Source organism: Anthonomus grandis, chromosome 14 (genome assembly GCF_022605725.1).
Source record: "Anthonomus grandis grandis chromosome 14, icAntGran1.3, whole genome shotgun sequence".
Lineage (NCBI taxonomy): Eukaryota > Metazoa > Arthropoda > Insecta > Coleoptera > Curculionidae > Anthonomus > Anthonomus grandis.
This window is the reverse complement of record NC_065559.1, coordinates 8,951,577-8,966,900: the sequence shown is the minus strand read 5'-3', so window position 1 is coordinate 8,966,900 and position 15,324 is coordinate 8,951,577. Positions and strand designations below refer to the sequence as shown.

The window sequence follows — 15,324 nt, the reverse complement described above, 5'->3', positions numbered from 1 at the left end:
TTAAAATAGACGTCACACACTAAATAATATAATTTAAATTATAGAAGAAAGAGAAGGGATATTTGGGTACATGATATAAATAAAAAGCGGAACGAAGAAGGAGAATTTCATAACCCATATCCTGAACTCCGTAAGGATAAAAATCGCTTCTACGTATATTTTAGAATGAATTTTAATAGTTTTGATGAAATACTAGATTTTATTAGAAAAGATATTACTAAAGATCAAACTACATTTAGGGAACCTATTGGACCAACAGAACGGCTAGCAGTTACATTAAGGTAATTGAATGAGCATTTATATTTTATTCTTATTTTTTATTAAAGTTTTTTACAACAGCTAGATTACATAGTAATAAAAAATACTTAATAATTAATTAGTCAATATTGTTCGTACAGAATTCCTCATACCAGGTTGTTGTAGGACTTTCTTCAGAGACTTCCTGAGCAGTACAACTGTTTGTCAAATATGAACGCTGTGGGGGGGAGTTTGGCGTGTTTGATACTTCCATGGAATTAAAAGAGGAACTATTGCTTGGTTAGTTTTGTCCTTGCATCCAGATTTCACTTAATTCTTGTTCCATTATTATTTTGGCAACTTTGTATTTGACCATTATGTGTTCTTCCGTCGACAACTTTTTTACACTTACTGCGTACCCTTGAAATGTTATATCAATTTCATCTGTAATGTTAGTTTTCTGATTTGCAATGTGTCTCTCATCTAGGAATTTGATCACTTTATTAACAGATGAAGCTTGTGGGTTGGATGTCGAGTCTTCCATTGATTTTCTCTTTTTTTCTTGATTTCGTTTAAATGAATTTTTTTGATATTTTTCGATGATTAGCTTCACTTCCTAGTATACTTTCACTTTGTAAATCTTTGTTTGTATCACTACATTCTTCGCATTCTGCGCTTGCAAACTCATGAGTTTCTGTTTCGTCAGTTACATTATACAGTCTGAGCAAATTGTGAAAAAGGTCTGAAAACTTCCATCTGTTGCGCCCAAGGCCAGGTTTTGTAGCGGTAGATAGATTTAGCAGCTTGTCCAGTTTTTGCCTATTCGGTGCGGAGATATTTTGAGTAACAATCTCTTAGATTTTTCCAACGTTTTTTTAGATCGTTACCTAAATAAAAAAATATGTTTTAATAATACCTACAGAAAAAAAAAATGCAGAAAACGGTGAATAGTTTATGATTACTGCGAAATCGTTGATGGTAATATGTGACACTTTTGTGGACCTCAATGTCTATTTTCAGGAGGAAAATACAACAGAATTACATTTGTTTTCTACTAGCGACATTTATTTCTTAGCAAAAGAAACTTTATTACTTTGAATAGAACATGCTATTTTTTATATTTATTATTTTAAAATATTTTAAGTTTAGATTTTTGGCGACAGGCGATTCATATAAAACAATTGGTCATAGTTTTCGGATGAGATTCTCAACAGTTGCTTCAATTGTTGAAGAAGTTTGTAAAGTAATTTGGAAGAGATTGCAACCAATATATATGCCAGAGCCTATAGCAGAAATATGGGAAAAATCAGTTTTGGGTTATAAAAGTGTATGGCAATTTCTTAATTGTTTGGGTAGTATAGACGGGAAGCATATAACTATTAAGTGTCCACAAAACAGTGGATCAAATTACTTTTCTTATTTGAAAAAGTCTTCAATTATTCTAATGGCGATTGTTGATCCTAAATACAAATTTATAACCATAGATGTAGGTGGATATGGTAAAAACAGTGACGGAGGTATATTTCAAGTATCGGCTATGGTTAGAAAATTTGCAAATGGTACTTTTAATGTACCACCGAATAGATCTATATCAGATGACGATCATGATGAAATTCCGTGTGTTTTAATAGGCGATGAAGCTTTTATATTAAGTACTTATTTAATGAGACTCTTTCCATAAAGACAATCCCGATTTCATCGAAATAAAGAAACATTTAATTATCGCTTGTGCAGAGCAAGTCGGGTTGTCGGAAATGCATTTGGCATATTGGCACACAAATGGAGATTGTTTTTTAGGCCATTAGAAGTTAAAGTAGATACAGCTAAAAAACTGGTCAAAGTAGCTTGCGTATCGCACAACCTTCTACGAGTTAAAAATGTTGATTAACAGTTTGTATACTTACAAGAGAATAATGATAGACCCCTAGTTTTATTTAACAGCTTGCCGGTTAATGGAAGAAAAGCAGTAAATTTGGCTTTTGACATGCGTGAGAAATTTTTTACTTAATTTAGTGCTTTATATTATTTGATTAAACTTTTCATTACTTAACTAATTATATAATAAACAAAATGCTTACCTGTGTGTTTTAATCCCATATTCTTTGCGATTTCGTCCCATATTTTGTTCTTTATACGCACATTTTTGTAATCTGGATGGGATAAATCAAATAAAACATGATACGTTTTTACATTTTCAATCAATAATTCCGTAAAATCAGTCAATTTATCTAACCTTAACTCAGTGCGACCTGCAATTAAGGAAGGCACAGATTGGCGCGATCACGATCATGACCGCGGTGGCGGCTGATCGCAGCTGTGGAAAATAAACGTCTTTATTCATATCGACGCGATACCACTCCACGAGAAACGCGACCTGACAGCGTTCCAGACAGCGGTAGCGATCAGTCGGAACTTGTCGAGTTTGGCCGCAGATCGTCAACAATATTTTGGGTACATTTCATACTTTTTTTGATAAATATGGATACTACAACAGAACAATTAATTGAATTGATTAAAAAACATAGAATTCTTTATGATTTATCACATCCGGAATATAAGAATACCAGAATCAAAAATAAGGTTTGGGATGACATAGGAGCTTTGCTGAAAATAGATGGTATGTATATATTATATTATATTACAAAATTTAACGGTATTTTCATTATTTTTTGGTATTATATTACAAAATTTGTATGACATAAAAGTTTGACGCGAGAAGTTCGTTTTGTTATTTTGTAAATTATCAGAAAATTACTTGAGTCAAGATTAAAATTGCATATTATATTTGACATTTAGATACTTACCAAAATCTTGCAACAAGCTTTTATGTCATACAAATTTTTTAACATAATAAATTGACTCTAGTTTGATTTAATTTTAAATTTATTTTTTACTTTTTAGGGCATTTTAATAAAAGCTTGTTTGTAAAAATGTTTTTTTTTTAATTATTTAATTTGAATTTTTTTTTCTTTAAATGAAACAAGTAATATTTTATTATCAGGTTATATTGTATGCAGCTTTAACAGCAAAATATTAAGTATTAAAAAAATTTACAAAATTTTCTCGTATTTGAAACGAATAGTTTGTCGCTCTTCGGCCGTCAGCTGGAAGAGGATCTAACGCTCCTATTATGGGCTCTGTATCTTCTAATAGATGTGAAAAAAGTAGATCTCTTTTTTCCGTACGTAAATAGTTATGTAAAACACACGTTGCTTTGATAACTTTTATAGATGTTTCTACTTTGAGTTCTAAGGGTCTGTAAAATAACCTCAATTTTTGAGCTAAAATGCCAAAAGCATTTTCGACTACTCTCCGTGCACGACATAGGCGCTTATTGTATTTCTCTTTTCGAATATCGTGACGTGATAATCTGTAAGGGAATGGTCTCATTAGAAAGGATGTTAAAGCAAATGCTTCATCGCCAATAAGTACACAAGGAGTTTCTTCATTTTGACCTGGCAAGGCTCTATTGGGAGGAATGTTCTATAATCCTCTGGACATCCGTTGTCCAAAAGAGGATGCTTCAAAAACGCCACCATCACTGTTTTTACCATAGCCGCCGATATCCACACAAACAAATTTATATTCGTGGTCCACAATAGCCAATAATACAATTAAAATTTTTTTAAGATAACAGTAATAATTTGAACCGCTATTAGGAGGGCACTTGATTGCGACATGTTTCCCATCTATACTCCCAATACAGTTGGGAAACTGCCATGAATTCTCAAATCCGGAAATTGTTCTTTCCCATAGCTCTGTGGATGGTTCGGGCATATAAATAGGCTGTAGATGTTTCCATATTGCATCACACACTTCATTAATAATTTGACTCACAGTTGAAAATCCCATTCTGTAGCTCTGGCCGATTGTTTTTAAAGAATCTCCAGTCGCAAGAAACCTGCAAATATAAATCAATGAAATTACGCAGAGTTGTCGCAATTTCACCTTTTCCAGGTGCATTTGTGAATTTTTTATTATTTATTATAATTATTTTTTAGGTGAAGATGCAAAGAAAAGATGGAAAAATATTCGCGACTGCTACGCAAAGCATCTTCGATCTGAAAAGACTCATACAGGTCAGAAAGCCAAAAATATTGATCGATATAGAAGTTGGCCTTGGGCTGCTCATATGTCAGCTTTTAAGCAGTTTGCTCAAACGTCAAGTAATGTTGAGGAAACAGTTAATGAAGATACTCAAAGTAGTCAGGAGGAGAATCACTTGAGTAAAAGAGAAACTGAAACATATGAATTAACCGAAACATATGAAAATAGCTCTGATGTACATCGGTCTAGGTCACCGCAAATACTACGGAAAATTCAACCATTACTCCTCATCTATTGAAAAAAACTGCACCTAAGCGAAAATTTCTACGAGAGAACATTGAATCATCCGTTTCTCAGGTTTTGTCATATTTGAAAAATAAAGATAACAATTCACAGGGTACGAGTTATGACGACCTTGATTTGTTATTTTTGGAACATGCTAAAGCGATTAAAAAACTATCTTCAAAACGTCAAGCTGTTGCAAAATATCGAGTTGCGCAAGTAATAATGGAAGAGGAATTACGTGATATAGAGGAAACCACAACTGGTTCATCCTTTTCAGTAACTGGTAAGAGGTACCAGACTTCATACACCTTCTGGCGTAAATTATCAGCAAAATTCGACATGTCAAACAAGTAATCAGTTTTCGAATTCACCACTTAATTCATATGCTGCCACCTCACCACCGGAATCAGATAATTCTCAAACATGCTCAGAAGCAACCACATGGTATGAAACTTTTTCTCGAAGGAATTTATAAGCTTTTTTTGACAATGGTATGTTGTTTGTGTATTTAACAGATTTTTTTATGTATCCAAGTAAAACATACGCAAGTCGAAATGCAAATAAATAAAAAATACAAACCAATAAATTAGTTTTCTTACCGTAAAGTAACTGCTAGACGTTCAGCGGTTGTTATAGGCTCTCTAAAATTAGTATATGCCTTTTTTATATCTTCTTCAATCAGTTTTAATATGTAATCAAAACTTTTTATTGGCATTCGAAAATATACAAAAAACCTTTCTTCGTCTTGTTTAAGTTTAGTAAATAATGTATGAAATTCTCCTTCTAAATTACGCGTTTAATTAATTTCGTGCACCCAGATCCTTCTCTTTCTAAAATTATAATACAGTATAGTAATTAACATAAAGGATAATTCACAAATATACTACACAACCAACAATTATTATTAAAATACTTACCTTTCTCTGCACTCATCCTCACATAAGGCTGCAACTAACAGCACCTCATCTCGATCAGTCATTTTTTTTTTCAACAAACAAGCTATAACTACATGGCAAAAAGATGAACTGGTCGCCACCGTAGTCGCATTTAGTTTGTGTTAAAATGATCGCTTACGATATCGCGGCTGTGATCGTGATCGTGATCACGGCCGCGATCGCGCCAGTCTGTGCCTTCCTTTAACGTAACCTGTTGTGTTTGATCGCGAATGTTCTTGTATCGCGTTGGACACTGCGATCGGTCGCTGCACAAACGCGAATAGATCGCAGCATGTATGTGCTGATGTATTCGTTTACGTTTGCTAAATCGGATCGCTATCGCTATCGCCATCGCGATCGTGGTCGCGATCGCGTATGTGTGTTCTCCGCTTAAAATCGCAGTTTAAAAATGCACTGTAATATGCTTTTTGTTTTCCTTTACAGTTCTTTAATATTTGAATAGATTTTACTGGTTTCTACACTAAAATCACAAATTATACTAAAGGTTTTTAAATTAATTAAATTTTTTAACATAAAGCAAAACTTGCTCCTGTATATTATCAAAAATTCTGATTTTAATGAATGCATAGTATGGAGTAAATATAACTTAAAAGGATCAGCACTATAATATTGTCATCGGATGGTTATGAAACTGCTTGTTATATGGCAATATTTCAATTCCGTTATGTGTCCATTTTCATAAATCCTAGAAACGAAATGGTTGCATTTAAATGCAAAGTGTTATTGACAGAACATCAGGCAGTTTTATGATTTTTAAAATAAACGTATTACAGATCCACTCTCTATGTTTCACTTTATGACACCTCTCGTTTTAAAATAAAAATGTCTGTATTTCAAGCTATTTTGTATATATAATTCACGATAAGAACCTTATAAAAGCTTTATGTCTGAGCTTGATTTAATGTTGTGTATTCTTGGCTCTTCCCCGATTATTCATTTTAAGACGGAATTTCTCTAAGCATATTTCAAAATTAAAGACAAAAACAAGCAAGTGGTAACATTTACCAACAAACCATTCTAATTTAGTGTATCTGCGTCTGTCAGGGGCTTAAATTTCCTTGTTTTAGCAGATTCGCCATTGTATAAAAGCAAATGTTTTGTCTGAAGAAGTTACTTAATTTGTGTATTGAAATTATTTGTGTAAAATTTATAATTTAATTTAGTTTTGCCATTGTTTAAACAATTTAGAGTTTAACAGCATTGGTTATCAAATATAGTAGAAAATACAAAATCTTTTTTGAACTTTTTCTAGTTACCCTAGATTAAGAATTTTAGGTTTACTTTTATATTACTTTTCTTTAATTAAGAGCTACCATTATCAAAATATCCAATGAATTTATTTATTTATTTATTTACGGGCACAGCGCCCATTACAAAGTTTTCTTATAAGTAATTACAAGGAAAAAAGCTGAAACACATAAACATTTAAACACTAAAACTAGTATTTAAATGTTTAAATTAATAAACAAGATCATATTGATTTAGACTAAGTAGTCATACTATATATATATATATATATTGCCGAGCTCGATTACCGAGTAAAAAATAAAAAAAAATAATTACATTATAAAAGATAAATCTAAACTAAAGATGAAACTATAGTCTTTGGTGAGTTTTACTATGGCTAAACAATCCTATGCGAGATTTGCAAATCCGGCCACAAACAACACACGGAAATTCCTGGAGAGCCGGTCTTTGGGTTCTTCTAGTCGGTTGAGGAGCAACGGACGTCGCTCTTCTCCATTGGGCACGATTGTTAACTATCTCTTCCGAGTTGTTTTCAATTCCCAATAGCTTTAAATCATCGTGGACGACATCTTTGAAGCGTTTGTATTGGCCTCCCGGCCTCTTTGCACCTTCTGTTAGTTCTCCATACAAAAGAGATTTTGGTAAGCACCGTTCATCCATTCTGTATACATGACCCAGCCATCTCATTCTTGCCCTTCGTACCATAGTGTCAATATTTATACAGTTTGATCTTTGCAAAACCTCATTATTAGAAACTTTATGAAACCATCTGATTCTTATCATTTGTCGCAGTTGCCGTTGCTGAAATTGTTCAAGAACCTTTATATGTCGTCTGTATGGGATCCATGATTCGCAGCCATATAACAGCGTTGGTACAATTATTGCTCTATATACTGCCGTTTTCGTTTTAGGACTCAGATTATGATTGTAAAACACTCGATCCTTAAGACTCCAATACGCTTTTGATGTAGAGCTAATTCTGTTTGCTATTTCGTCGTCTATGTTTAGTTTTGTACTAAATACTCTACCTAGGTAGTTAAAGCGTTCAACTTGCTCCAAAGTCTCGCCATTGACCTGTATGAGCTGAGGATTATCTGATGCAGGAGTTATAAGAAGCTTGGTTTTTGACGTGTTTAGTTTTAGACCTAAGGCTTGGTATGCCCAGGCATAAGAAGCAAGAATTTCCTGAAGAGTTTCTGCTGTGTACGCAATCAGCGCACAGTCATCCGCATATTGAAGATCCGTGATAAAACGCACTCTTGTTCTAGCTCTAAGACGTTTTAAATTGAAAAGCCCTCCATCATATCTATATCGCCCTCCAATCCCTCTAGCAGTTAGATTTCTGTCAACAATGATCGATAGCGCATAGTAGTAATACTAGACAATAATCAAGTAGTCATACTAGACAAATAATAAAAAGCACAAATATTAAAAGACTTAAGATGAAAAGATAAAAAGCAAATAATTATACAAAAACAGATTTCATTTAAATTGGTTGACACAAGTTTGAGAAAAGATGTGCTGTTATTTGATTAGCTATCGCCATTGTATGATGTATTGCATAAAATAACTTGAGAACTGAATTAATATGCACTGCAAAAATGGGAACCATACAAGACATCATAAAAGAACACTTAAGAATTTTACTGCAGATTATAATATGGAGCAATAAGAATGAGATAAATAGAAAGACATATAGAAAAATAAGAGAAATAAGATTTATAGTATCAAGAAGTGCTTCAAATAAAACAACGCCGCTGAAAAAATCAAGACTTGAGGAAAATTTTACTACGACGCATTACTGTGTACTCTAGAAATGTGATATGAAGGGAAACCCATTTACAGCTTTCCAGTACATATACCAGGCAATATTATGAGTACATATTACCAGGCAAACACACCTCCTTTCCTCAATGAATATAAGAAAAGATCGCTATAATTTTCTTTAGTGATGGAGTTTTTAACCAGATTAAATTTTTTTTTGGGTCTTTGTTGTTAAGCAAAAATATTCCTAGAGTCTATATTTTGATTACATTGTACACTTATTTAGTTGGTTTGTAATCACTCAATTTAAATATGATCTCACCAGTTTTGTTTTGAGTTCTTCGAAGTTTACTTAATAGGTACCCTGGAAGGCTTCCGCAGCAATTAAGTATTGGAATTTGACCTTTTAACTAGCACCCACTACTTTTCTTTTATTAATGCGTATTTCAACTAAAATTATTTGATAAGCTTAGGTCTAAGTAAATATATTCTAAAATTTCAGTCTCATATTGTTAAGATACAAGTTGATAGCACAATTTATTTTTTTTGCAGTATAATCATATATATTTAAAGTTATAATAATTTTCTATAAAATCAGCCAATCTTCTCCTTTGGGGGTGTAAGGGTCACCCCTTACGGTAATAAACAGATACCGATCCGAATAACAATCTCGCCTACACGTGGTGCACTGGTATCAGTGCACGTGGAACAGGTAGCCTCTGCTCAACAACCAACAGATTTGTGAGAGTTGTTGAGAATTAAGGGAAGTTCTTGTCCTAGGAATGAGAAATTGTTCCTAAAGACCGATGAAAGGATCAACGGCTTGGAGATGCAATGGGCAACCACTGCGTTAAAGTGTCCAAAAAATAAAATGTCCAATTTTGGAATATACTTTAGTTTTTTTAATATTACGTTATTGAAAAAACCACTTTTGAAATGCAGATTTTTTTCCGTATAATTTGATATGGTTGGTTTTTAAATCGGTTGATAAATAAGCCCATAAAAAGAAAAAGACTAAGTCACAAAACGAAATGCATTTATTAATTAAAAATAGCATAGAAGGCTTTGATTTCTGGAATAAGAGTCTGCGTTTTTACGCGTTCTTCATTTTTACGTGGTTGTTCATAATAAGGTGAATTTAAAAAAATAAACTTAGTGCCAAAAACAAACTAAGTCAAAAATGCTAAGTTGAAAATTTAAATAGACGTTTAAAAGATTCAGGTAATAAAATATAATGAATATTATTTTTTCGTTATTACTTAATTAAAAATTAAAACTTTTAGGTGGTTCACAACACCCTATTTTAACATTTAAAAAATTGTTTTTTTCTATGAGTATAAAACAAAAATTGGAAAATCGGTAGCATTATTCTCAGAATATTATTTTTTATCACAATATGTAATAATATACTAATTATCCCATTTAAAATAAAAAAGTTAGTGTCACTTTCTGTTAAACCGAAAGTAACGAAAAATAACAGACTAAGTCAAAAGATGCTCTTTCAATATACCAAATTTTAATTCTTGATTTTAATTTTTCTAAAAGTAAGAAAAAATTAATTATTTCCTTTTTCTTGTATCATCCGGTATATACAATAGTTCTTCAGACATACAGTTAAAATAAATTGTTAAAAAATATTGTGAAAACTTTATTTTAAATATACAAGTATATCAAAAACAAAAACATTATTAACTCTGCAATAGGGCACAATTGTTATTAAGTTATTAAGTTTAACATTTTATTGGATGTTAGCTTAGGAGGTCTTTATTGTTGTACACAGAAATAAAGAAGATGGGAAAAGAAGGATAAGTTTAAGCCTTAAAAAAATATTAGTTAATTTTTATTATTAACAATAATAGCTTTGGTCGGGGTGACGGTCTTGAACAAGTTCAGAATTACTTCGCATACGCATTGTTAAAAATAGCGTTCGCGGTGACTGTTTGTCACGATCAATCTATAACTAGCTCAATCGATCCTTGGACTCTCATTGGAACTTTGAGTTATAGACTTGCGCAATAGATTTTTAATGACATATTTGATGTATGTCGACCATTTACTCTTTTCGTGCTTATCTTCCGACAAGTTGTACTTATTTTACTTTATTTTTAAATTTAAAATCAATAAAAGTTTCTGTTACAAATAATAATTGCTTGTCCTACTGTTTTTTTAATAGTTTTATGGGTAGTTTGTTGCTTAACTAGTAATTCCTGTTTTAATTAAATCGTTTTTATTTAGATTAGTTATCCATGATAAGATTACCAAGTCTGATCATTTAAGTTCCAGTGATAAGGACTTTTACAAATTACCGAAGTTCCCAAAAATATTGTATTTTTTGATAAAATTGTCTCACAATTTCATGATAAGCTGTATTTTTAACATATTCGAATGAGTTCAGCACTGACTAATGAACTAGCAGATCAATTTGCTGAATCCCTATATTATAAAGAACAGGAAGAAGACTCAGAAAAAATAACTAATAATAATAATAATGGATTTATTTAGCATAATGCTACAAGAAAACAATATAAATTTTGTAATGTAATAGCATGAATAAAGATCTAAAATATTTAATTATGACATAATATGGTGTATATACCATATACTATATATACCATATGGTATATACAGGGACACCGGTCATTTTCCTGGAGACATTTTGGATCGTCCCGGTAATTCCATGGACAATCGCCGCCTTCGGTTTTCCAGAAGTACCTCGTTAAGGAGTCAAGTCACAACCCAACTGTAGAGTACGTCGTATAATAAAAGGTACTATAAAATAGAATTATTAAAAGACTATACATAAATTATAGAAAAAACCATCATTACATATAAAATTCATAAAAAATTACCTAAGAACTAATTAATCATACAAAATGATAATAGGAAATTAGAGTCCTTTAAAACCATTAAAATAGTCACAGTTTCAGACAAAACAATTGATAAATTCAATAAAACAATTATTTTTGTAAATCATTTAGGATACAATTTGAGATAATACATAATTTTCAATTAATCTTTTAAGTGCATAAAAATTTTTACGTTCTTTAATATTTTTTGGCAGTCGATTAAACTAACAAAACTTTATTCAGAATACTGTTCAACATTTGTGTAGTGTTGCATCGATTGACTAGGATGAAATCATTACGATTTCTGGTAAAATAGTCATGAACATTCATATAGCATTTAACTCTATCTTAAATGTACGGAGGTAACATTCTATTTTTAGTCTTAAATATAAATATAAAAGCATTAAGCATTATTTTTTGGTTTACAGAGAATAATTTCAAGACATTTAACATGGTTATCACAGGTCTATGACATTTTAAGATTGCGCGCATTGCTCTGTTTTGTACTCTCTGAAATTTGGCTATTTTATAATTTTGTATACGCTAATAAACTTTTGCCGATTCGAGATACAAAACCAACCTTTTGCGAAAATTTTTTCAATTTATAATCACAATGAGCATAGAAGTTCCACTGAGGATCTAATATTATTCCGAGATATTTCATATGTTGCTCATATTGTAATTTAACGCCATTTATATTAATATTAAAATGTGTCACATTCACCAAACTTAATCTATGTTTTTTGCCATACACACAGAAGTCAGACTTTAAGACATTAATGCTAAGACTATTTTTACACAGCCATAAAAGCACTCTACTCAAGTCATTATTGATATCTTGCTGCATTTGTTCGATATTATTACCAACGACACATATCATTGTATCGTCAGCCAATAATGTAATTTTACTATTTTTTACAACTTTGATTATATCATTTATATACAGAATAAACAGCAATTGCCTTAGAACAGTCTTCTGTGGTACCTCATATTTCACCAAGATATATTCAGATACAGCTGACTCATACTTTACTTTTTGTGTCCTGACCGATAAGTAGGATTTCAACCAATCTAAGGCTAAGTGCTTTATACCCATATTCCCTAATTTATTAATCAAAATATCCCTATCGACAGTCTCAAAAGCTATTCTAAAATCTAAAAATATAGCCAAAACTAGATTGTTATCAATTGCATTAACAAACTCATTACAGATAATAACCATCACAGTCTCGCAAGAATGACCTGCCCGAAATCCCGATTTATTCTCATCACAATGTCTCTGTAGCTGCTCCTTGGCAATGAGTTCTAATACTTTCTCGTATACTGGCATAGTATTGATTGATCTAAAACTCGGGTGCCGCTTAGTACCTGGAACCTTCGGTACCAGAACTACCAAAGATAACTTCCATTCCTTTGGAAAATGCCCCTTTAATATTTACCAACTCCATTAAAATATATTACAGTATTTCCTAGGCATTTCTCTGCTTTAAATTTTTACTTTTCAAAGAAATAAAACTCCTGCCTAAAAAAAACAATCGAAAAACCTAACCTATACTAACCCAAACAAATTTAGATGTTTATAGCCTATGGATTCGCAGTTGAAATAAATTCCTGAGGTCATTTGATGCTAATCCTGCACTAATTTAAATGATAAATAGATACAATAATAAATAAGTGCTAAAGGGCAATTTTAAATGTAAAAGACTTTAGTTAATTATGTAACAGTATTTTCTGAATACTTCCCACTATTTTTCATTTAAAGCTTTTAAAGGGAAATAAATGTTATTTAAGCAATATCTCGTTGTTGAATTGTTCACTAATATAGAAGTTTTTCTCACATTTTATTAGCAGATTATATTAAGTACATTATAAATTTTAGAAATTTATCGAAGTGTATTGTATATTTTACGAATATTTTTAATAAATTATTTTGTTACTTAATTAGCGTTTATTTTTTAATTAAAAAGTTCACACACAAGGGTTTTATGTATTTGTTAAAATATAAGTTTTTTACTAGTCAAAATCAATTTTTGTAAATAGAATTTGGTACAGACTAAATAAAAATAGCCTATTATTTGATCCATGGACCTAATAGATCCGCGCGTTGTAAATGTAGCTATTATCATCTCAAAATGTTACAACAGAAGATTTCTAAGGCAATTATTTATTTAATCCCATAAACAGACTAAGCAATTCACAGAAAATAAGAGTGTCGATATCCTTTTTTATTGTTATCATTATTGCGGCAGAAAAGAACGTGCCACCCGCGAGAACAAAGGCGCAAAAAAGGCGCTTAAGTTAAAAAGTTTTAACGGCAGTAGGAGCAGGAGGAATAGAAATAGGGTTCGTCCTCGCCGTATACGCAAAGAAAAACGACAGCGATCCACGATTATAGGGGGCAACTCCGGTATTCAATTTAGTCTCTTTTGTTTCTGATACTGCGATAAGTATCTGCCGAGATTAATGGCCTCCCCGGCCACAATGGTGGATGGAACCGTACTCGCCATAAATAAATATTTATACGTTGCTTAAATAGCTGCAGGAGATATAGATTTTATAACGAATATGTGTATGGTATACTTCCTCGTATTTCTATATATTCTCGAAATTGAGATTTTCTGGAGTAAACGTTTCCCGGAGAAACTGCTAGAATAAAGATGTTGATTTAGAAACGAGCGTAAAGGATTTTCGGTTGTGTGTCTTATATTAATAATTTATCTTTCCTCTTTTGTATAGTAAATAGATAGATGAATATAGTAATTATTTTGTTTAAGCATAGGTTTATTTTATTAGACTTGAAACTTAAAAAAAAAAGTTACAGTGTTTCAATTATAATAAAAATAATTTATACAGACATTTACATATTAACGTCAATAGCCTCTGAGTCGATATTCATTAACAATCATAAATAAAGTGATTATAAATTGAAGTTATACGATATTTTATCCATTTTATTTTTTAATTCTAAAACATTATTGCCTATAGCAACCGTTTTTTGTCAGGTGATACTTTATTAAAAGGGGTTCTTAGTTAGCTGAACTCTTTTGTCTAATTTTTAAAAGTCGATTCACTCTTTTGAAATATCTTTAACTTACCAATAATAAGTTTGTTAAAAACATCCCTTTAAATAACTAAAACGAGTGTTAGTTAAGTGAATACGGTGATACAGGTACTATATTCATTATCATTCATTGTAATTTGTTTTGTTATTACTTCACGTCAATCATTCATGTTTCACTTAAAATTATAATATTAAAACAGTTACATTAATTATAATATAAAAAAAGAGAGAGAGTTACGGTTCGTATATTACTGTAGGAGCAAGAAAGAGCTTTGCGCGCACATTTTCTTTTTCTCTTCCTCTCATAGCCAATGCATGAAATTTATATATATCTTAGTCATCATACTGTAGGAGCAAGAGAGAGCAGTGCGCGCGCAAATTTTTTTTTCTCTCTTACTCTCATAGTCAGTGTATGAAATAAAGAGTTTTTACTTAAGTCCTGTGGTCTCATGCGTACTAATGTTTTTCGAGCACTACATATTAATGTGAATAAAATTAAATCAATTTTAAAATAAATGTTTAAAAGTAATTTTAAAACAATTCTTTTTTGAGCAAAACTCTGTTAAATTTATTGATTGATCGTCTGTGGGAGTTAATTATGTTCATGATTTTAATAAAACAAGTAAATTTTAAAAAGATAAAAATTAAGTATTTACAAAATTAAATTATTATTACAAAAATTCAGTTAAAAATTAAAAAAGAAATAAAAGCAAAAAGGTAGACACTTTTATAAATTTAAAATATCCAACATGCATTATTTTCTTATTTTTTATACCTTGGCAATATTTAGTTTTTTTGTCTGATTTCTGTTTATCCCCTTTGTTGAAATTGTTTTTTCTTGGGCTTCGGATAGTGTTACTTTTTATTTGTGCATATTTGT

The 15,324-nt window shown here is 31.2% G+C and overlaps 1 long non-coding RNA gene and 1 pseudogene across 1 annotated transcript; both read right to left on the bottom strand.

Moving 5' to 3' along the window:
- Positions 1-296: 296 nt before the first annotated feature.
- LOC126744672 (uncharacterized) lies at positions 297-2,464 on the bottom strand. Its single transcript, XR_007663282.1, has 2 exons — positions 2,316-2,464; positions 297-1,124 (listed from the first exon to the last, which is right to left on the bottom strand). It is a non-coding gene; the product is annotated as an uncharacterized LOC126744672 (long non-coding RNA).
- Positions 2,465-3,270: 806 nt separating this feature from the next.
- Positions 3,271-4,139, bottom strand: LOC126744761 (uncharacterized; annotated as a pseudogene).
- Between the last annotated feature and the right edge of the window lie 11,185 nt (positions 4,140-15,324).